At 43.0% G+C, this 25,053-nt stretch overlaps 1 protein-coding gene across 1 annotated transcript in view; it reads right to left on the bottom strand.

Annotated features, from left to right (window-relative positions):
- Positions 1-25,053, bottom strand: part of LOC134226697 (dopamine D2-like receptor) — a 1,014,775-nt gene that overhangs the window by 292,152 nt on the left and 697,570 nt on the right. The gene's annotated exons all lie outside the window — the stretch shown is intronic.

Genomic DNA, 25,053 nt, shown 5'->3' with positions numbered 1-25,053 from the left:
CAGTGCAATATTCTCTGGAGCGTCATCCTTCTTGGTACGTTAAATGGATTTTCGATTTCAAGACATCTTTTATACGTGTATATATATATTAGGATTGTAATCATTTTTTATTTTTAAGTGGATCGTGCATTTCCGCTGCTGTCATTTTCGTTTATTATTTTTGAACAGATAAATTTAACTATAATGAAGAGAAGACAATTGGACAGGTTGTTATGCTCGTTGTGTTGAGAAAACAATTTATCACACAATGAGGCTTATTCAGGAGAGAAATAAAACCTAAAATTGGTCCAGTCTAAAATTAATTATCGAATAAATGCCCGCTGTTGGTTGGATTAGATGCTTCAATCGTAAATGACCGTGGCGATTCGTTGACTCCCGTGCTTTGCTCGCACCAGAATTGATTTGCAAGAACATAAATTAGAAGCTTGGCATAAGACCATTTAATTCCACCACTGTTCCTTTGACAGATACGTATCTTGACCTCAACAGTAAGGCCGTTTTCAGTGAAGAGTGAATACATTCCACTAAAAGTTCAAAATAATTTTCTTAAAAATCAGGAGACAACCCAGAAAATCATATGACAGGGCATAACAATCACACAGTTCCATAGTTTTTTTTTTCTTCCTAAACAATGGAGGGGGAATCTGCTCAACAGACATCCTGGGTTAACCAGGAAGTGCGGGGTTAGGGATCACCGAGGGAGGCAGAACTACATCCCGACCCGCTAAACCGTTTCCATTGCCGCCAAGCCCATAGTCCCTTCGCTACAACCAGAAAGTAATGCTTCAAAGGGGGGCCAGTGCACAACGCACCCTCGAGGTTAGCTGCGTGTCCTTGCAGCACCGAACATCGTAACTCGCTTTTTTAGAAGAACACCATGGTATCGTGCCAGCGCGTTGCCGGCTTTCCAGGTGGCCTTACCACGCCCTATGTCCTCGGAAGGTGGGAAGGGTCGACTTCGCGCCTGCTTCCCTCTGCACGACTGGTATCAAGAATGATGATGCCGCGTGCACCCCAAATTGACCTTTCTGCGATAGGGCCTATTCGCCAGCACACAGAGGGACTTGCCGATGCGAGGCCTACGCCTGCGCCAGCCTTGACGAGGACCCCTTTCCGTCCTCGGGCTCGGTACCCGCCCGGTTGACCGACGCCGCGAAAGCGACGATACCATGTTGTTCTTTGCGCGGCCACTTGTTCGATAAAAGGATCGAGTTCGACCACAGAGCATGACCACCGGTATGACCCATGAAGCCGACTCCGATCCCTTGAACCACCTCTTATTTGCGCCTGAACTAGCCATCCTTGAGTCCACGCGCCACCTTCTGTGTAGCTCCGAGACGATTTGGACGATAGCCGATAAAACGGCGTTCCAGCCAACTTCATCTTCACACATCCTCCGAACTAGGTTGTTCGTGGTAGTGTCCAGACCACATGTGGCAAGCATGTGGTCACGCATTGCGCGAAAACGTGAGCACACGAACAACACGTGTTCCGCCGTTTCCTCTAAACCTGCGCACACCAAACACTCGGGCGAGGCCGAGCAAGCCAGCTGCGTTACCTGCACTTTGATTTTGCAGCACGCTTAAACGCCGGGCACATCGTACCCCCCATGGGGTGCTTGCTGTTCACAGCTTTGCTGGAACAAATCAAACAATTGGGAGGGTTCGTGCAGCATTGTGCCTTATGTCCCTCCAATCCGCAGCGTCGGCAGAGATTGCTTCTGTCAGGGCCTTTGCAGTCCCATTGCTTGTGCCCCGGTTCCAGGCACTTGAAGCAAACTTCGGGTTGCTCGTATATGCGCACAGGGCATACCGACCATCCCACCTTGACGCTCCCTAACTTGACTACCTTGGAGGCGTCCGCTGCAGATAGCCGAACCAATGCTACCTGCGTCCCTGCCGGACCTTTCCGTAGCCGAACGGCTGCGGTGGTCGTCTCCACTTCACACTGTCGCCGCAGTGCCGTGACGAGCTCTTCGACTTCAGTGATCTCGTCCAGGTCTTTAACCCTTAGATTCACCTCCGTCGTGAGTGCCCTCACCTTGACCGTCTCGCCTAGGACCTCCTCCGCCAACTTCTTGTAGGCGGCGCCCTTTTGCGAGACGCCCCGCTTCAGCTCGAGTATCATCTCGCCCATCCGGGTACGTCTTATTCGACGTACGTCGGCGCCGAGTTCACCGAGCTTGACGTCACTCCTCATCGCCTTCAAAACATCCGAGTACTTAGCCTCGTCCGCCGTGATGACTAGGGCATCGCCCCTGGAGCGATTGGCGCCTACCCTAGACTTCTTGCTACCCTCATTCGCCTGGGCCTTCTTTTCGGCCCTTGACTTCTTCGGTTTCCTCTTGTTCTTGACCAGGGTCCAGGAGGCGTCATCCCCCTCTATTTCCCTGGTCTGGTGCGGCTGAGAGCTTTCAGCCTGCCGTAAACCCTTACCACCGTCTTTCCTGAGTGGACGGACCTTTCCAGGTCCTTCCTCCCCCGGTTTTGGAGGTACCTGACCGGAGTTCAGCTTCCCAGCCCCACTACCCTTGTTCGGGGTAGTAACCCTCCACGTTTTGGAGCGGCCCCTAGGGAGCTCATCCCCTGGAGACTGTCTCTCCCGTTTTTGTGTCTGCTCCGTTGGAGCAGTCACCCCCGACGTACCCGCAAATACTTGAGCCTCAGTCTGGGTAGACTTTGGCACCACCGTCCTCGCTGGCACGCCTTCGGTCGATTCGACCTTGCCCGAGTCCGCGAATCCTTGGGCCTCAGTCTGGGTAGACCTCGACTCCACCGATTTCACGGGTTTACACTTGGCCGTCCCGACCGCCCTCTCCAGCTTGGCGTCCAGCATCGACTTTCGAAGTTTCTGCAAGCTCCTCTTGAGGTCCTTGCTGATATTATGCTTCGATGACGCAAAGTCCATGATGGCGTCCAGCTGTTCCGTCGCCACCTCGAAGGCCGAAAGCCCATCGCGTTTGCGGTTCATCGCCTCCACAAGCCATGGGCCGTCAATAACCCCTACCGGCGTTTTTCTAGCTGAGAGGAAGGTTGAGTGACCCACGCTGGCGCTGCGCACTGAGCTGCCGACTATTGCCTCTGGCCTCCTAGGCGGAGACCTGAACAACCCACCTCTTGCGAAGGGGTTGTCGCCTACACTACTACCACTAATTGAAGAATTGACTTGGTTTTCCATTTTGGTCCCACGAGTTGCTCGGGAAAAGAGGTCCACCACGCCAGATCCCAGCATGACGCGGTAAGGGACAATTACTGTGGAGGGTGCCCAGGTACCCCACAGGCTCCGTTAAAGGCCTAGCTCATTGGCCATGCATCCCCTCGGCACGGGTCGCTTGACGCCTTGGGATTAGGGGTTAGGGACGATGGTCCCGGTCTAACTCGCAGTGGCCATGGGGAGGGGTCGTCAAGCCCTTGGACAAAGTCCCTACTGCCCCCCAGTTCCGTAGTGTGGCATACCATACGTTCTGACATCAGCCTACTAACTTTGAAGTACTCTCATGAGTAAATTGAGTATCTTTAGTCAGAATGTTTTTCCACAGTACCGTAATCCCCGGGGGAACATTGATAGTTTTTTTATTCTTTTGTAAATATTTCCCCCGTAAGTGAAATCATGGCTTTTTCATATTTTTAAAACGAGCACTGCTACATATAAAACGTATAAAGCTGGGATGGTGTGTTTGTCCGGAGAAGCTTATTTTCAAAAAATCAGTATCTCTCAGACACCCACTACACGAAAGTATAGGTTTTCCCAGAGTCTATTATATAGAGTTGCGCAAAGAGGATCTTCTTACACTTATTCTGAACGATCTTCTTGTTATTCGGTTTGCAACTTTCATTTTTGTTCAACCCTTAAAGTGACTTCACGGGAGTGTTCACTGCTAAAGCTTTTTTATTCGATAACCAAGTCACCCACAGAGTGCAAACACGTGAGTTTCTTGTTGCTACTTTATTGGGGGGTGTATTGAAGTTTTTTGAAGCTGTTTCAAGAACAAATATAATACATTTCAATTCATGCGTTTTTATTCGCCATAATAATCATTAGGTGATAACAATACTTCCGCCTTACCAACAAGCATTTGTTTACTTTGCTCGATAGGTAGACGGTTTGACAGTTCAATAGGTAGATTTGGCTTCACTCTTTGCGTAACTCTATATATAATAGACTCTGGGTTTTCCTATTTCACGTAGGTGCATTTTTAAAATGTTCTGTCGGGGGTCATTTTTCCATACATTTTTGGGTGGGTTTCAATCGGCTATCATTTGAGATTTGTATGGAGTTTGCAGCAAAAATAGTGATAAAAATACAAATTGTTCTAGATCCCCCGATAGAACATTTAAGTTTACCCACTATATGAAAGAGGAGAGCCTATACTTTCGCGTGGTGGGTGTTTCAGAGATACTGATTTTTGAAAAATAATATCTCCCCATAGAGACACCGTGCTGTCGTTCTGGATTATTTGATAATTTTAGACTTGTTCGACGCCAACTTTCCGCCGTGATTATGTTTTGTGCATTGAAGAAAAATCGTCTAGGATTATTTATATTTTGTATGAAATTGTGATTGTGATTAACAAATAAATGGTCAGAATCTTGCGAGAAGTTTATCTGTCTATCGCTGATTAGCTTTAGAAGCAAACACGGCGAAAACATTTTCTGCAGCAACCATCACCGCTATTGACGCCATCATGGCCATCAAATTTTCTGTCACTTTGAGGAAAATTCTTCAAGAATCCAATCTCTTCGCCTTCACAATCATTTTCAGTAGCCAAACACTTTCTCCGAGAAAAGTTCACTTGCTGCTGACCACGGTCATCCTTCGGAATGAATTCTTAGCAGTAACTACGTCGATGACCTCCACTGTGTGTATGTGTGTGTATCTGGTATTATGGAAGAAAGCTGTCTGTAATAAAGTCAGCTTTAGCCCGGGGGTTGAAAGGTGTTAGCTCCAGTGACCCATTTCAGACTGCCTGGTAACTCACGTCCAGCCCGAGGTCACTTTTACTAGCAATTAGCCCGCCTGTTTATGCTAACATCAGAGCTTAAAATATTAATCTTCATGAAGCAACTTCGGTCCGAATTTTGACAAACATCGCATGAACAAAACATAGAATGACATAGTCAGACGACTACTCCACCAACTCATTCATTCGACTGTCACTGGGTGTACTTACTGTCTGGGTGGTGCGGATAGAATCGATTTGGTTGTCAAACTGAAGCCAAAATTTTCTATTGTGCCGAAGCCAAACATTAAAGATTGTGGTTATGTTCATTTTAGATCTTATATTTAAAAGTATTGTTATTATTTGGGGAAAAAATAAAAATAAACTTAGTTTGAGTTTTGCATTATTTGTAACAAACACTTTCACATTATATTTCGAGTGGATAATTGGTAGGAATGCAACCAAAAAGCACTCGTTACGAGATTTCACGAGATTCAGCAGCTGATTGGAGCAGGAATGTATGTAAACCATCGTGAAGTCATGTAGAGTCTTGCGCATTCGTGCGCCTTCATGCAGCATGGAAAGAGAAATTCTAAGAGCGGGAAACGTATGACAGCTGGAGAACTGCAAAATAATTCTGCTTATAGGATTGATTTCAAAATATCCCGCTACTCGCTTGAGAGCAGAAAAGCGGCTCTATCCGCAGCACCCAGCTTACTGTGTGCAGAAAAAAAACCAATTAGCATTGTTTATGCTTTTGTTTACCATTGAAAGTGCCTCGTGGATGAAAATCGTATTCAGTTGTATGTGCTAAATTACTTTACTCATTTGAAACGTGTTCAGATTTCAGATAAATTATCAATTTGTAAAATGTGCACAAATAGTCAATGACTAATATTCAATCGAATATTGACAGTCCAGAGCCGACTATGAATGTGTCTGGAAGTAAGCTGACAAGTGAAGAAAGGAGGACTTCACCAAAAAATATCGATTATTTTACACTCCGGCTAGCATTATCAATTGGATAATGGATTCATAAACAAATTTCCAGATTTTTTAATTCCAGCGCGCATTTAGTTTTGGAATCATATAAAAACATATTGAAACAATCTCACCAAATTGATCCAATTCCGGATAAAGAACCTGAGCTGGCGTAGATCCCTTCTAGTGTCCACGAACTTCTGGCAATTCGTTATTGATCCATGTATTTGTGATATTATCACACAGCCACACATATTTAACTGGAGACATCCACGTATACAAACTACACAAACCATTTCGCGCACTCAATTAAGAAATACACTTTACTAAAGGTCACCAAACACGTAAATTTCAAACTTCAGATAAACATATGTAAAATATAGGCATCAGCCGAATCTTATTCTTGCGGCAACGAACAAAAACGTGACAGCAAATTCAAAAGCAACCATCCGCGCGCATGGCTTGCTGCGATCCACCCACCACTCAATCAAATCATTACAGAATTCCAATCAGAGTGGACGCTATGACGGCGCCTGCAAAGTGACATTCTCACGCTGTTGGCTGATAGCCATGTAGCGGTTAAAGATATTTTTTTCGCGATGGATTCGTACAGTCGTTGTGTTGGTCTTTGATAAGAAAAATTTAAACCTTAAACTTATGGTAATCTCAGTTAGCTTTCAATTCAGTGACTTCATTCAAAACAAGAACACTTTCCAGATGATCCGGGTTTGTTAAAATCAATTATTTTCAATCACTAAAGGGGAAACATTTTAACCGTTCTGCTGACACTCGATGATTTAACGCTCAATTGCTACAAACGCCATTCCTGTTAATGCATTTTCTGCAGTCTACATTTAACATAAGATGGAGCTTTGTACTGTGGAGAGAATTCCTCCTAATTTAAGTATCTTCTGTAAACTCTCTCTCTCTCTCTCACTCAATGTTCTGTAACTCGATATTTTCTCTTACTCGATGAAGTTCAAAATCCTTTGAATGTTGCATATTGCGTTACCTCCGTAAGTCGATACCTCCCTTATTCGATACTAGCGGTATGTACCCGGCCTTGCTCAGAGTTGCTAGTTTGATTCGCAGTTTTATCACAATCGGAAAATGAATTAACCAATTGGATAATTGTGTTTTCTAATTGATGCTTCATCATTTGATTGAAAGAAGGCAGATTTGATTTGAAAACATTGAATGATTTTGGAAAAGGGATCAAATCCAAAATCGTCTTATTCCGGGCAAACGTCTATTTCTAAAGAAGGAAAAACATCCACCGATGTTTTATTCCGGGCAATTTTTAAAGGAGGGATCACATTCACCATCCAGAAGGAAACACATTAATCAATGCTTTTCACTGGGCAAACCATGATTTCGATGGAGGGTTGAGTAGATCTAAACTAAACAATACCACTCTTCTTCTTAGGATAGAGAATGTGTGTACAAAATTTGGTTCAAATCGGTCCAGGGGTTCATAACTTACTTTGAATTGGAAGTTTTCTGAACAATAACCCTTCCTCCAGACCCCTCCCCCTGTTCTAAATTACCCTCCCATATTATCGTCTCCTCATAGTGAATATGTGTACACAATTTAGTTGAAATCGGGCCTGGGAGTTGAAAGTTACACAGAATTGTTCGTTTTCTAAACAAAACCCCTCCCACCATCCCTCCCCCTTTTCCAAATGACCCTCCCACCCCCTTTGTTAACTTTCCCTGAGGATAGAGAACGTGTGTACCAAATTTTGTTGAAATCGGCCAAGTGGTTCAGAAGTAATTTCCCAAAGCATTTTCACCTCGCTAACTCGATGTTGTCTGAATCAGTTCACATGCACAATATATACGATGTCGGTCCATTTATCCGAATGCCGTTTGGCCGAAAAGTTAAAAAAAACTTATATTGTGAGTAATTAGTAGTAGGAATTACATGAAATGTGCAGCGAGAAGTGAGGAATGAAATATTTCGCACATCTCATAATAGGAAACAGGAAGTGACTAGTGAAAAGTGAAAAGTGAGAAGAAAGAAGTAAGAATTGAGAACTGAAAAGGGAGAAATTTGAGAAATGTGAACTGTGAAGTGAGAAGTAAGAAGTGAGAAATTAGAAGCGAAAAGTAAGAAGTGAGAAGTGTCAAATTCGAGGAGTGAGAAATGTAAAGTGATAAGTGAGAAATGAAAATTGAAAAATGAAGTGAAAATTGAGAAGTTAGAAGTCAGAAATTTGAGAAGTGAGAACTGTGGAGTAAGAAGTGAAAAGTAAGAAGTGAAAAGTAAGAAGTCAGAAGTGAGAAGTAAGAAGTGAGATGTTTGTTTGTTTGTTTGTTTGTTTATTTATAATTCATCTGACATTCAACAGTCTTAATGAATAACATGAATATTAGCTTAAATTAGGTTCTGTCGTTTTATCGTTTTATCGATTCACAAACTGGGATGTGGAAACTCCGAAATCGAATGCAGCTTCAATCGATGAAAACAAACGAATCATGGTACATATGGGCTGGGTATAACCAAATAGAGTGCGATGAAATCCAGTGTGCAGCAATTTTCGCTGTCTCAGCATTCTTCCAGGTACGCGAAATCCAATCAACGAAAGGAGATGGGAGCAATCGATTTCTCCGTTCAGCAACTTAACAATAAACGTAGCCTGCTGAATTTTCCGTCGCTGATCCAAGGTATCAAGCCCAAGCAATTGGCATCGTTCGGGATAGGCAGGGAGATTCGTGGGGTCGCCATGAAAGATGTCTCAATGCGAGCCTGATGAATCGTTTTTGGACACGCTCGATTCTCATATTCCATGTTACGTCGTTTGGCGCCCATACAATGGATGAGCTTTCGAGAATTGGCCTTACAAGGGAGCAATACAGTACCTTTATACCATGTGGATCAGTGAATTCCTTTGCAATTTTAGTCTCAAAGCCAAGTTGACGATAAGCTTTGCAAACAATCGACGCATGATGGGAGTGAAAACTGAGCTTAGAATCCAATACAACGCCAAGATCTGTTATGTGGTCCAACCTCTTGAGGCAGCAGTTATCGATGTAGTAATCAAATATTTTCGGATCCTTAGAGCGATGGAAAGTCATCATTGCACATTTTGAAGGGCTGATCACAAGCTTATTTTCACCAGAGAGCAAACATATCAATCAGCGTTTGTAGATGAGAGCAGTCTTCAATACAGCACACTACCATGTAGATTTTCAGATCATCGGCATTAATCAGCTTGCATCTAAATCCAAGAGAAGTTGCTACGTCGTTGAAAAATATGACACAGTAACGGTCCCAGATTGCTTCCTTGGGGGACACCTGAAGAACAGGTGAACGGTGAGAACATACCAGCTCCGTACTTAACTCGCAATATTCTGCCAGACAGGTATGATGTAAACCATGCAACGAGTCTATCCGAAACGCCCAATCGCGACAATTTCGAAGGAGTATCAAAAGCCGCTTTCAAATCCGTATATATAACGTCCACCTGCGCTTTTTCTTCCATTGCTGTCATACAAGTAGTCGTGAAATCAAGCAAATTTGTACTAACGGATCTGCCGGGCATGAATCTATGTTGCTCGTTAGAGATATAAGCCCTCGTTGCGCGCAAAACGTGGTCACTAACCATCACTTCCAATAGCTTTGAAGCGGCACACAGACTAGTGATTCCGCGGTAGTTTTTGACATCACGACGATCTCCACTTTTGTGTAGTACCGGGAACATATGAAAATGTTTTCAGCACATGATAAAAACCTCACTTTCGAATGATTTGTTAAAAACAAGTAAGAAGTGAGAAGTAACAAAATCGAAGTGAGAATTGTGAAGTGAGATGTAATCAATAAAAAGTGAGGAAAGAAAAGCAAAAAGTGAAAGCTAAATTGTGAAGAGTGAGAACTTTCTTCACTGTTCTCATTCTTTTCTGTGGAGTGCTTACATGTGGAATGAGAAGTGAGAAATGAAAAGTGAAAAATGAAATAAAAAGTGAGAAGTTAGAAGTAACACATTTAAGAAGTAGGAACTGTGGAGTGAGAAGTGAAAAGTAAGAAGTCAGAAGCGAATTGTGATGTGGGATGCGAGAAACTAAAGGTGAGAAAAAAGCAAAAATTTAAAAGTTTGAGAAGTAAAAGGTAAAAAATAAGAATTGAATAGTGAGAAGTAAGCAGCGAGAAGTGAAAAGTGAGGAATGATAAGTGACAAGGGATAAGTGAGGAGCGAGAAGTGCGAAGTGAGTAGTGACAAGTGAGAAGTGAGGAGCGAGAATTGCGAGTAGTGAGTAGTGACAAGTGAGAAGAGTGGAGTGAGAACTGAGAAGTAAGAGGACTAAGTAGTGAGAAGTGAAAAGTGAGGTAAAAATTGGAATTTTTATACTTTATCTTTATTCCTTTCCATCATTCCTTCTCCTTAATTCTTTCCTGCTTTCCTTAAGAAGTTAGAAGTGAAAATTTGTGAAGTAAGAACTGCGAAGTGAGAAGTAAAGAGTAAAAAATGAGAAGTGCTGACTTCGAACATTTCATTTCTCACTTCTTACTCCTCAGTTTTCACAGTTCATTTCGAGCATCTCACTCCTCACTTAATAAGAAAATCAATTTTAACTATTCGGCCAAAGCATATTTCCACATGTTATGAAAAGTGTTTCATATTTTGGAAGAAAAATATAAATGTGTTCTCTATCTCGATACCTCCTTAACTTGATGGTCCCTTCAATATAGAGTAAAGGATAGTCCACTGTATATAAAAGTGGTCCTGAAAAGGAACAATTAACTTCTTTTGCCCTAGTAGCATTTTTTTTCGCCCTGGTGAAGACCTATTAACATTTAAACATGCGCCTTTACAATCAGTAACATAACAGCAGCCAACTATCAGTTCGAAAATTGCAAGGAAATATCATGGAGGGCTGCTACTGGCCGTCCACACGATGATTTACCGCTAAACTGGTGCAAACGTCATCGTTGATATGAAGTTCATCGCGCTGCCGACTTTTACGGCGGAAATAGGATTTATGCAAAAGCCAACTACCACCACCAATGCCGGTGCTGAGATTGTAGGATGCCGATCTCGAACATAACTCGCGCGCTTTTTGACTTTTGACTTAAATTCGTTTATTTTCGATTTTTGTTTGTTACATTACTTTTAACATTTCAAGTGGGTGACCACTTGGCCCTTGATCTTTGATTTTGTTTCAAATGCAATGGTTGGAATTCAAATGTAATTTATAAAGTTTAACTAATGTGTCAGAACAGCTTTAAGGAGACATTGATTAATTTAGAAAATTTGATAACCTTACTACTGTGTACAGTAATATTTACAATAATCATTTGATAACCTAAATTGGAACTAGCGCCCTAATGGTTGCCTGTCCGATTGTAAGCAACGGACCCTAAACCTTTCCTTACACTCACCAAAGCCCTCGTACCGGCCAGATGGTTGACCTCAGAAGTTCGTGTCCTGGGAAGGGTGTCGAGGATCATCCTCAGGAACTTGTTCTGATTTCGTTGTAGTCTTAGATGACGAGTTTTTCACAGCTCTCCCAGACCGGCATGCCGCATTCGATCACTAGGAGGATGATTTGCTTTTAGACAGCAAGCTTATTTTTCAGGGACAATGCACTATGGTCCAGGATACAGATTTACGCGGAAAGATGAATTTTACGCCAAAACTATATTTTTTAGAAAAAACTGTTGTTCTACAAAATTGTTCGAAATAGTAAGGCCATCATTATGGTTCTACCAAAAAATAGGGTGGCCCATCATATAACAAAAAATAGAAAATATTTTTTTTATTTCTCAGAATATTGACATAATATGTTCTACAAAGTTGTAGCTTTGTTGTAATTTTGCTAAAAAATTTTTTCTGTAGCTCTTAAGTTGGCTGATTTTGAGCAATTTTACCTAAATGGATTAGGGTGTACCTAAAAAAACAGTATTTTTATCTACTTTTTTTGTATTAGATTTCTCGAAAAAGTCTACATAACATATACCCAATTTTTTGACATAATAAAGAATTTTAATTACTCTTTTAAATGCCGTGTAAATATATTTTTTTGGTCTGCCCTAACCGGAGATATCAACTTTTGAGAAAAATGTAATTTTGACAGAAAAACGATTATAACTTTTGATCGGAAGAAGATATTGAGCATATTTACCCACTTTTTCGAGAAATCTAAAACAAAAAAAGTAGATAAAAAATACAGTTTTTTTAGGTACACCCTAATCTAATTAGGTAAAATTGCTCTAAATCAGCCAACTTAAGAGCAACAGAATTTTTTTTGCAAAATTGATTGGAATAAGCTAAGATACAGCTTTGTAGAACATAACATGTCAGTATTCCGAGAAATAAAAAAAAAATCTAATGTTTTTTATATGATGGGCCACTCTATTTTTTGGTAGAACCATAATGATGGCCTTACTATTTCGAGCAATTTTGTAGAACAACAGTTTTTTTCTAAAAAATATAGTTTTGGCGTAAAATGCATCTTTCCGCGTAAATCTGTATCCTGGATCATAGTGCAATGACGACCGACGGTTGATCAAAGGGTACAGTAGTTTCAACAAAACGTTACACTTCGTCACCGTCTTGTCAACCTGTTGGCGGAAAATAAGCTTGCTGTCGAGGGTCAATCCCAGGTAGTCGGCCTCATTGAAGATGATTTTACAGTCCCCAGGTGGAAAATATTTAGGGGATTTAGAGTGGGGGAAAATGATGACCTGGGTCTTCGCCGCGTTGATACAGATCTTCCAGCTGGTGAGGTACAGTGTCAGGACATCCAGGCCTCGTTGGAGTTTTGCCACTAGAGCTCTGATCACTCTACCATTATAGACGATGGAGGTGTCATCTGCGAACAGAGACAGAATGCCGTCTACTGGAGGTTCTGGCATGTCGGAGGGGAACATCCCCTGGGACACGTATGCGACGATGTTGTGCGCATCAGAGCACGCTCTGCTGATTGAGACCCGGAATGTCCTTGCCAACAGATAATCGTTGATGATTTTCACCAGGTAGCTGGGAAGATTGTAGCTTTGTAGTTTATACACCAGGCCACCATGCAATACATTGTCGAATGCCTTCTCGACATCGAGTAAGGCCATGGCGGATATTTTGGAGACAGACTTGTTCCGTCTGAGGACGTTGATATTTCAGGTCAGTTGGTGTAAGGTTGATCGACCGCGTCGGAAGCCAAACTGTTCCCTGAGCAAGATGTTGTGGTCTTCGGCAGACTCAAGTAACCGGTTGTGAGTTGTGAGAGAAGGCTGATGGGACGATAACTTTTCGGAGAGGAAGGATCCTTCCCAGGCTTCCGGATGGGGATGACTTTGGATGACTTCCAGGACGATGGGCAGTAGCTGAGACGGAGACACTGATTGAAGATCAGTGAAAGGTTCATAGAATGGAGCACTTATGTGTTAAATTTTGGATGCTGTCATGTTTTTCGTTGATTTATTATTGGCCGTCAATTCGCCAGCTGTGATCTCCAACTCCTCCGAGAAGTCGTTGGGAATAAGCATGTTGTTAATATGCTCGTTAACGGCTGCTTCGTGCGGACTGACGAAGTGACGATCTATTTCGGTAGCCTTCTCTACAGGAGTTATCAATCGATCCTTAGAGCCATTGCTGTCTAATGGGATCAAAGGTGTAATGGACCGGGGCTTAAATTTTAGAATTTTGGTTAGCTTCCAGCTAGTACAGTCTGGGAGAGCGCGGATCTTATTGGAAAAATCACTATTTCTGAGGTCCACCATTCTGGCCTGAATAATTTTGGTCATGCGATTGCACCGGGTATTGAGCGCAGGCAGCCCAGTACGTTGGTACTGCCTGCGAGTGACATTTCGCAGACGGATCAAATCTTTGGTGAGTGTATCGATGGCTAGGGTGTTGCTTACCTGCCGGGCCTTTGGAACATGGTGCTCACGGGCTAGAGAGAGCGCCTCCTGGATAGCGTGCGGCTGCTCTTCGTAATCGTCGGATGACACCGGATGCCGCTGCTAGTCGATGTTCTCGTACACGCACCGTTGAAACCGACCCTGGTCGACTTGGTTATGGATGGTGTAGTGGCCCTCTAGCTCGTCGTTGGATCAAACGACTCCGTTCCGGTTTGAGACGGTGTTTCCCCACGACGATGATGAACTGCCGCCGAGTGAGCTTGACTAAATCCTTTCGTAGTTCGGCCGATGTGCTGTCGTTGACTTTGACTTGTGTGGGACAGTAAGCCACGATGAACGTGACGACTCCGATGGAGGTGGTGACTTCCACTCCAACGGCTTCGATGTTTTTGAGCATGAAGTCCGGCAGCAGGCGGCAGGCGATGTTGCTACGCAAGACGATAGTCACTCTTCCCTCTCTGGAGCTTGTTCGATCAAATATCACCAACCTAAACCCAGGAATTATTGCACTTGGGGTTTTGGTTTTTCTCCTCAAGGAAATCGCTGAGCTGACGATTTTGCTCTTGAACGAGCAAACATTCCAATTAACAAGACCCAATCTAGAAGCCATTTTCAATTACGAAAAGGCCCAAAGTGTGCAAGTTGGCTAAATATTGGAGCCAGCTGCTCTGGGATGTAGAGCGGAGCGAAATCCTCCGGGGGGTAGGTGATGCTCATCCAGCTCCTGGCGTAATCCTGCATGAGGGAGCAGAGTAATTTGCTGAAGGATGGAGCTGGTGGTGCTTGATCCAAATTATCCAGCTGCTGCAGCCAGTCGCTTGTACGGTTGTAACGGTGGGAAGATTGGAATCGCTCGACGGGGAGCCGCGATGGGCGAATAGTTCACCTTGTTGACTAGAGGAACACGGTTCTTCTTCGGAAGGGTCCTGGTTGAAGCCTTCTTCAGGATTTCCAGGAACTCTGCTCGCTTTGGGCAGCCCTTTGTGGTGGCCCGATGATTGTCGCCACAGTTGGCGCACTTGGGATCGGCCACATCCATCTTGTCGCACTCATGAGTCGGATGGGGTAGGCCACACTTGTTGCAGCTTCATTCGACAGTTTCTGGTGCCGGGCCCGAAATTGAAGCAGTTGAGTGCACTGCGTGACGTCGCAATGCACTGGCCGATACTGCTCTATAGTATTCTGCTGCCAGAATCCACACAGAATCTATTTTTAGATTTTCCATTATTCATTGTTGATGTCGTTGCTGGTCCATCTCACCGTGAGTCCATTGTGTCCATTTGTCCGTGTCGTGAATTCAATTATCGTTGCGCATTGTTCGGTTACCATTTATCCGGGTACGTTGGAGGAATGCCTCCGAGAAGAACAATTTGTCAGTCATCATTAGGCAGTCGTAACGGCAAGGGCGCTCCCCAATACGCCACCGTATATGACTGCGCATCCGGCGACTGACGAAAGTTTTGGTGCAGGGGCTGGGAATCGAACCCATGACCATTCGCTTGTAAGGCGAACGTGTAGCCAACTACGCTACGGGACCCCCAAACTGGTCGCGATATCTCCTCGTCTTGTCGAGATCTGCGTACGGCCACTGGCTTCAGGCCGCAGCTCTCAAGTTCCGAAATAAGATCTTCTTCCTTCATGTCGTGAAGCCCTCGCAGCAAAGCCTTGAGCGGTTTCGTGCCGGGGTGTTCATTAGTGTAGCACTCATACTTGTGGACTTCGAGGAACTCCACGACGGATTGATGATGGTCCTTTTTTGCTGGCAGCACTTTCACGCCTTCGCTGCAGAGCCGAAAAGTACATTTCTGCCCCTTAGGGATCAGTTGGCGAATTTTCGGCTGCAAATCCGGCGGATCGCCCTTCACAAACACGGGCGAGCACTTCTCCTGCGGCAGCTGCGATTGCTGTTTTTTTCTCTTTTTCGGCGGATTGACGGCATCATCAAGCGCCAACGGCGAGAACACCTTGCTCTACAAAAGCAGCTTGGAGGCGTTACCCGCGCCTCCAAGAGCAGTGCACTTAGGCACCTTTCCCGCGACCGAATCGGCCATCGAGTCCATGACGGATCCGGGAGAAAATAACGCCAACGCGAAGAAGGCGTAAACGTAAACAGCGAACGAACGGAAACAACACTTGGAAAAAATGCGTGAGCAAAAAGCACGTCCGTACGTGCTGCTGTCACGAACTGGGCGTGTCTGCTCTATCCCCGATTATCTGCAATGCACCCGTACTGCCGTAATCTGAAAAAGTGATGTATGCGCCAAATTACAACCTAGGGTCGGTGTACCAATTGTCGCCATACATAAGAGCAACTATTTTTTAAAAAATAAGTAAAAGGCATGTGGATGGACTTTATATATCAAGCGAAAGGTTTTACTTCCTGCTCCTTAGAACAGCTGTAAAAACCACAATAAAATTTGTTATTATGCTCAAAATTGATTAATCCATAATAGGAACGCATGCACCAGTTGTGGCACTATTCTTAATTTTGGTTCCTTATTTGGCAAATCCCATTGTTTTCTTATGGGACTGGCCAAATAGGGACCACTAGTGCCATAACTGGTGCAAAGGACGTTGAAAATTAAGCAAAATTAATTTTTACAATTATGCTTTGCTTGTTTTGGAGGAAATCAAAGGTGTTATCATATCATATGAATATGCTTTATCGATATGAACTTGGTTCGCGGTGATTTGATTGGTCATTTGGCATATAAAGCACTAGAACGACAACTGGTGCTATAGCCACAACTGGTACACCTAGCCTACATGTTTGCCATTTTTCTGTTAAAGAGCTTGGTGAGTGCTACTCAAAGCAACGGTGGATGGTATGCAAAACTGTGTGAAGATTTCGGGCGAACACTCCAGTTCGTTCGAATCGCGCCGGGGACTAAGACAAGGTGATGGACTTTCGTGCCTGTTGTTCAACATTGCGCTTGAAGGTGTCATGCGGAGAGCCGGGTATAACAGCCGTGGTACGATTTTCAACAGATCCAGTCAATTTATTTGTTTCGCGGATGACATGGACATTGTCGGCCGAACATTTGCAAAGGTGGCAGAACTGTACACCCGCCTGAAACGTGAAGCAACAAAAGTTGGACTGGTGGTGAATGCGTCAAAGACAAAGTACATGCTTGTGGGCGGAACCGAGCGCGACAGGGCCCGCCTGGGAAGCAGTGTTACGATAGACGGGGATACCTTCGAGGTGGTCGAGGAATTCGTCTACCTCGGATCCTTGCTAACGGCTGACAACAACGTTAGTCGTGAAATACGAAGGCGCATCATCTGTGGAAGTCGGGCCTACTACGGGCGCCAGAAGAAACTGCGGTCGAAAAAGATTCGCTACCGCACCAAATGTGTCATGTACAAGACGCTAATAAGACCGGTTGTCCTCTACGGACATGAAACATGGACAATGCTCGAGGAGGACTTGCAAGCACTCGGAGTATTCGAGAGACGGGTGCTTAGGACAATCTTTGGCGGTGTGCAAGAAGACGGTGTGTGGCGGCGAAGAATGAACCATGAGCTCGCCCAACTCTACGGCGAACCCAGTATCCAGAAGGTAGCTAAAGCCGGAAGGGTACGATGGGCAGGATATGTTGCAAGAATGCCGGACAGCAACCCTGCAAAGATGGTGTTCGCTTCCGATCCGGCAGGTACGATACGGCGTGGAGCGCAGCGAGCGAGATGGGCAGACCAGGTGCAAAACGACTTGGCGAGCGTGGGGCGTATCCGAGGATGGAGAGATGCGGCCTCGAACCGTGTATTGTGGCGTCAAATTGTTGATTCAGTGTTATCTGTTTAGATGTTAACTAAATAAATGAAATGAAATGAAATGAGTGCTACTCGTTCATACCAATTTTGGAAAATGGCGCATACGTCCCTTTTGCAGATTACGGCAGCGTATTTATAGGTCAAATCTTTATTTTCCTTTTTTTCTTTTTTTGCAGCGTCGGAAAAAAACAAGACAAACGTTTTTTAGCATTGCGCGATCATTTTTTTTGTCGATATACCTTAATATGTTTTAGTGGATGAGTTTTATGATTTTCATTTTCGAGTTTACAATTTGCACAAAGCCCCTCAGGCTAGCAAATGAAAGAATCGTGGGTTCTTCGATCAATTTCGCTTGAAGGCAGTCATGAAAAGATGTTGTGCTTTATTTAAAAATAAAATTTCTAAATTGTTTTAATAGATATATGCAAAAAAAAGTGACTAGTCGATAAATTAATCATACTCCTTTAATTCATTGAGTTGAAAGCGGTAATAACCACAAAAATAAAGCAGACATGGCACAGTTTCATGCCCTGCAACGGAACAAATATATTTTGAGATTTTTGTAGCATGCCATTCATTCTTCGCGTTTCTATAGATATTGAAAGGGGTAGATATGTAAACATCGCGTGACATCTCTCATTGAAAATGAGGAATTGCAGTACTGGCCATGATAAAGAATATTGATTCGGGACGCTATACCTCATGTAAAATTTCTTTCAAAAAGCTTCAAACGCGGGGAACACTGCTTCTGATGATGCATTTCAACTTGTTCTACACAACTGTGTGGTATACAACACAAAATGGGCGAGAATAAAGCATGAATTATCACTTTTCTGTTGAGGCTGCCTATCCGATTTTGTTTTTTCGCACTTTCGCACTACAAGTTTGATAAATTTGTTATCATGGTTTGTTATGATTCGGAACAGTTTTTGCATTTATTTTATCGTTGTTCGTTATCTATTGAGAGCAATCCCTGCAAACCCTGGGCCACGCTATAACTGTTGTAGCGGCTGAAGGAGTTACCCAATGTAGGCTGACAAATTATTTTTTGTAGCCGGAAAACGGTAGAAGGCCTGGGATTTGTCACCTTCATACAGAAAAACCATGCGACAAAACCAAAGAGAAAACAGTCACCTCAAACTGGACAACACAACCTAACCAACGTAGCTCGATACAGCGTACTACTGGTCTCTCGCCCCGACAAGACATTTTGAATCTTGTCACATACTTACGATTTTGTTACGATATATTTGTCGTGCGACGCTTTCCACGACTAAGGTTTTGCACAACTAGACCGATTAGAATAGTTGTCATGGTTATTGACAAAAAAATCGTCATGTCACCTTCGAATTTTGTCGCGACAAAAATTGTTGTCGTTGTCAGCAAAATGTTGTCATTATGCATTGATGACAAAATGTGGGGAAACCACTGAAATGGTGTGGTTTCTGGGTTTTACAGCAGTTGAAGTTGGCTAATATGTACGGCATAATGAAAATGTGTCGAATTTTGGTGATTTTAGTCCAGCTCCTCCTGTTTAACCAAAATGCGTCATTTAATTACATATCTAAAATGTATGTTTGAAAATCACGAATGGTTTGAAATCTATATCTATATCTATATCCGGAAATCTTTTAAGCGGGCCATTAACACTCGAGCGCACAAGCTGTTGTATTTTGAACAACATAAACCAAAAAACATACCATGCTGTACATAGCATGAACAAGCCCGCATGAGCGTTTCATGACCGTACACTTATTACGTAAGCACTTATGGGGGGAGTACTATCATTTTCTTACTCTCCATATAAATAAAAAATAACGTGTAAGAAAAAAATTTTACATGGGGAGGGGGTTTCGAAAAACACAGAAAATGCAGCGTAATAAGTGTACGGCCCACAACAGTAAATGTATCGAATGTTCCTTAATTGCCCCTAATGTAGGATATACGCTTAAATAAAATTCCGTATTTCTTTTATACATAAAATATTGCAGTCAAATAAACGTCTATCAGGCAATTGCTACAAACGGTGTACCGGTCAAAATCCGGACGATTGTACTGCGTAAGTCAAAACCGCGTTAATCACAAAAACCGCGTAAAAATATCAAAAATCGCTGTTTCGTATGCTCCGATTTTTTTTTAAAACCACGTTAACAAAATCGGTTAAAAAACGCATTGATCCAAAACCCGCTTGAAAAGCACGAAAACTCAATGAAAAGCGGGCAAACTTGCGTTGCGTTAAATGGCTCAGTTATTCGACCCTGGGGGATCTTTCTCTATGCAAGAGACACTTGTTTTTTTTTTGTTTACGTATTATTGTCTACGTAACAACGCAAAAATTTGAATAAAATTTCTTATTTCTAAACAGAAAATCTGTCAAGAGAACAAAGTAATAATCAATCATAAAGTGCTCTTTTCGGTACTATATTTCAAATTTGTCCGCTGCTATGGCTCCTCCACGCAAATGGACACAGTGTTGGGAAATGTACATTAAAACACTTTGATTATGCGAATGTTTATCTTTTTTCAGTCAAATTTCTTGCGCCAAACAAGCCGAAACAGTTTGCCAAAAAAAATGTACGCGACATCGTGACATTTATTTTTCCGGTGAAGCAAACTGTTTGCTTGCTGCTACGTTAGAGTCGTGCCGGTGCGCGGTCAACATTTGCGTGAGATTTTTTGTTTCGTCTCGTGCGCAGCGCAAACAGCACAGAATCGAGTTTAATTACCTGTGGCGCAAAGCCTAGAAGGAGTGCTATCCATAGGTACTGATTTATTCGTTCTTGTCTCTAAATCAAGCAAGTAGTAATGAAATGAATATTTGCCATCAAAAACAGTTATACGTTGTGAAATTATTGTACGAAAACATTCACTATGGGGAGAGAAAATAGTCAAAACATGTGCTGACTGTCGTCTGCCTGGCCGTGGCTGCTGCTCGGCTGCCGTGGTTTTGTTTTTCTTCGACTGCATGACAGAATGAATGATAAAAAGAAATGTCAACCATTCCCGTCCCTGAATGGACAACCAGAAGATGCGACATAACTTACTTTCGGTAACGAAAGTATGTGCGTTGTTACACTTTTGTCGCAGATGTGTGCTCTAACAAGACATACAACAAAAGCAAATTGTCGCGGTTGGAAAAAGTTGTCACCGGTCCAGTCGTGCGACGGAAAACTGGAAGTTGACAAGATTTTTTTGACTGACCATGTTTTTATGTATCTTGTCAAGTGTCACTGACAAACGCGACAATTCCCAGGCCTGGGTAGAATAAACATTTGTATGTAATCCATTTATGTGATACATAGTACATAGTGATACATATTATAGTAAATCATGTAAAAAATCCAAAAATCACCTTTTTTACAGGTCGTCAGATCGTACTACCATCATACAAAATTTGACATTCACACTTAATTGCCAATCATTTATTGAATATCACTATCATTTCCTAAAACATCAACACTCATGGGCAAAATTCCACTGAATTCTAACACCCATTGGTCCACTTTGTACGATCGTTAAAAATTAATCCCTGCTCAGCACCCACCCGCCCCGAACCCGTCGTTGTCGGAGAGCGAAAACCCAACCAAGACCTAAATTCTCATAATGACCATCATACATAACTGTCTTACGGTGCTGTCAGTCCCTGGTTGGTTTTCATCGGTGTGATTCTCCCCATCATTTGAAACCCGCCAAGATGTGAGGTCACCAGTCAAAAGGACCATCTTGTTCGTTCGTTCGTTCGTTCCTTCATGGTCCAAATATAACTCACCCACACGTCGTTGTCGTCGTCGTCGGTAGCCAGGCTTTTCCTTCGACGTCGATCTGAATTATCATTCTTACGACCGCTAGGATCGGCTATCTGCTGTTGGCCACCCGGACTTGCCGATTGTTCGCCTGAGGATGAGGAGAGAAGGGGGCCGGTCAAATACGGCCGGGTGGTAACCATTTCTCCGACATTAGAAGAAGCCTCCAGTTCGTCGTTGGTTGGTTGAAAGATTCGATAATGCTCGGTTCGCTTCGGACGTACGGATTGGTGTCCCCTAATGAGTGCTTGCAATCGTGATGAAAATAATAACGACGGTATCCTTTTGCGAAGGGGTAGAAAACATTTTGCGCTTCAATATAGTAAGTCGATTCGAAGTGAAGTTTTTTTTAAGGGTATGCGACTCTCGAAAGTAAGCGGAGAGAAAAGAGAAATTCTGCAAAGAGTCCGAATGGTTACACTTTAAGTCCTTACTCCTGAGCTAGAACGGTCTATCTTTCGATAGGTCTTTAATTATAAAAACTAGTTTGAAAGATTGATGCCAAACTTGATGTGTGGTAGTTAACACAAACAAATTTCATCATCGTTAGTTGACAGTGGCTGCATAGGTTAGGTATGTGAATATGTTTAAATTTTCATAACTTGAAAAATTCGAAAAATCCCTTCTTTTCCTTAAATCCATGAATAACCCGAGTAGTCAGTTTCGACCCATCCGCAACAAAACTAATCGTGATATCGCATCCCCATCAACGTGAACAAAGCAGAAACATCACGGATCGGCAAGGACGCGACAGGAAAGCAATAATAGTGATTTGATGTGGTAATTACCGAATTTGTTTTGTCACGGCTTATCAGATTTACGTCGGGTGGCATCATCACTTCTGGATGGCCGCCGCGCCGTCTTTTCGCCAAACGCTGGGCATTTCTTTGTGCAACCCGAAGGAGCCGAGCGACAGGCGGTTCGACAATAATGGTTATTGGTTACAACTTGTTCCTCATTTGGGACGGCCGACGGGCATCTCAATTTATCACTTCCACCCTCTTTGGGTATGGATGGAATCCATTCGTTCGAGGCCGTGCGAGCTGTGCATCTTGGACGCACGGATACCCAGCAACTCAACTAATCAAAACCATTGGCTCCTTCCGGGTGTAACAAATCACTTTTCCCATTGACAAATCACCTCGTTGACCTGAACAGTCAGCTAATCAACACCCATGTTCGAGGGCTACGCAAACGAGACGACGTCTGACCACCGTTGCCAACTCCCAGAGCAATTTTCACTCTACGAGTGAGTGCGGTGATACGTCTTATGGAATTGCAAATCCCGAGATAGACTCACAGTGGGGAGAAACACAAATGGCATATATAAGAAATTATAATTCACAGTGGCATGAATGCATTGAAATACAATACTTAACTTGAGCTGCACATGAATACTAGAAACAAATGTATTAGAATTTAAACGAAATTTAAAAAACGATGAAATTTGTATAATTTTAGTAGATATTCTCATTGGAAATTAGAAAAAGATAGACCCAGAGGCCAATGGCTGCTTATCCGCCTATTTTATTGAATGAAGTGGAACGAAAACTTGTAATACTGGTCAAGTTGAATAAAAATGTGGCGTTCCAATCAAAATGAAACCATCAGGTGGTAGGATATTGCCCTGACACTAACCGTAGAGCTCGCCTGAGTTCAATTAAATCATTCGATGGCCGGATACCGATGATTGTAGATTGACTCCATCACTACTTCAGACCTATAATCAAACATGTATCACAGACGTTTAAGGATAACAAATATTTGTATGCAAATGACTATTTGTAAGCCAACAAACCAATTTTGTCAATTCAAGATAGATCCATAGTGGATTGATCTGTAACTTAATAGGCGGAGCGGAATGCTAGCTCACGACTAAATGTATCCAACTCCTTTATTCAGAAACCTCAGCATTGTGTTCCACTGTGCGAAGGAAATGATGCTGTCAATTCGGTTGATTCTCCGTCATGCTGGGACCTATCGGAAAGTTTTCCCAATTTGCAGCCCTTTTTGGCCGTCAGCTGGCTGGGGACGGTTCGTGTTGTCTCGGCGGAGTCACTCAGTGGATCAGTGGTACATGCCGAAGAAGACGATCCCCAGCAAGATAAGAAGAAAAGTTGTTCACAATCACAGTTGACATCGTCATCATCATAACCATTATTCATTCCGAATGCGTTCCTTTGGGCACACAGGAGGAGCGTTGCCGTCGTCGTCGTCGATGACGACGACGTCGTTGTCACCGGCTGGAGCAAATTGAGCAAATGAGAAAAAATGTTTCCTCCGGGAAGGGATGATCAGATGTTTGGGCGACGGAGGACGAACAGCTTGATGTGATTTCCAATGGAGAGTATCAATCAGGGTTTTTTTTTCGGCGGAAGGATGTCATGTTCTGGAATGCGAAATTCAGTATGCGATGTACATACAATATAAGTTGGGTATGGCTTGCAGAAACAAAAACCATAGAGGGGAATAGAAAAGATCCCAAAACGTGGGTAGCAATGAGCCAGCTGCAAAGCTGGCTTATTCAACCAACTTATTCAAAATCGGATGCCAAGGGTGTTGGCAAGGATACATCATATAGCATGACTAAATGATAAATTGTCTATCTTTGGAGCATGCAAATAATTCTGCACCAAGCCACCATCGGAGTTCTGAATTTTTCAAATAAAATTATGTAAAAATAGCTGGGGAAGCGCTTGCTAAATTAATGTTTGAAAACTACTTCAGGGCAACTTCCTTTAGAGGACTTCATATATAACGTTTCCAGAACCCGAAGTGATTCCCCAAAACGTTTTTTGGTGATTAATAATCGCCAGAGCATTAAAGTGTTTTGGTCCGAATGCAGCTTCGTCATACATTCACCGCAGGTTTTGCTGGTTAGTGACATGAGAAGCAACTACAACTGTCAAGCTTTGGATAGGTTCGGCCGGATCATCGCACCAAATCTCCACACAACCGCATGGTTCCCATTCTATTTTGCTCATCACTAATAGAATACGGTGCATTCGAGGCCTTCTTCCAGATAAATCCTCTCTTAGAAGCGACGAATCATGTTAACATTAATTAAAAATATTTCGAACGAAATGGTCTGCAGCAAAACATTGAAACCCGAATTTCTCTGTCTACGGTATCACAGCCCATTTAACCCGATAACAATCGAAAGACTATGAAAAAGTCACACTTAATTAAATTGATAGCCAAAAAACTCCCTTCAAAACGGTCGGTGTTCTTTCCGCTCTTTCGAACATTTTAAGTGTGTATGTGCGTGTGCAGGGTGTACCCGTTCGAACCTTTCGTGATTTCAGGACCAACTCCTGCATAGGCCAACAGCAGCATGGGGGAACAGATTCGAGTCTTCTGTTGCTGTTATTTTGTTTATCTGACGCATTTTTACCTTTTGAGTTGTTGCAATGGAATGAGTATTGCTTCACTTAAACTGAAAATATTTAGTTTAGATCCAGAGGTGGATCAGCTTAGGTTGAAAATCTGACGCTCAAAAATAAATGAATCTTTGTGCAATCCGTAATTAATGGAATAGTTTGATGGACATGCCATTGAAATTCTCCTGTTGCAAGTTTAACATGGAACCTGATTGTTTTCTGCTGCAATATGCTGATTTTTTTTTGCAAGAATGATCATGATAGGTAAATCAGACTGTACCTTTTCCGATTTGTCATATTAAAGCCCATTTTTTATCATCG

Source organism: Armigeres subalbatus, chromosome 3, assembly GCF_024139115.2.
Source record: "Armigeres subalbatus isolate Guangzhou_Male chromosome 3, GZ_Asu_2, whole genome shotgun sequence".
Taxonomy (NCBI): domain Eukaryota; kingdom Metazoa; phylum Arthropoda; class Insecta; order Diptera; family Culicidae; genus Armigeres; species Armigeres subalbatus.
Note: the sequence above shows the minus strand (reverse complement) of the source record. Positions and strands in the feature narration are given on the sequence as shown.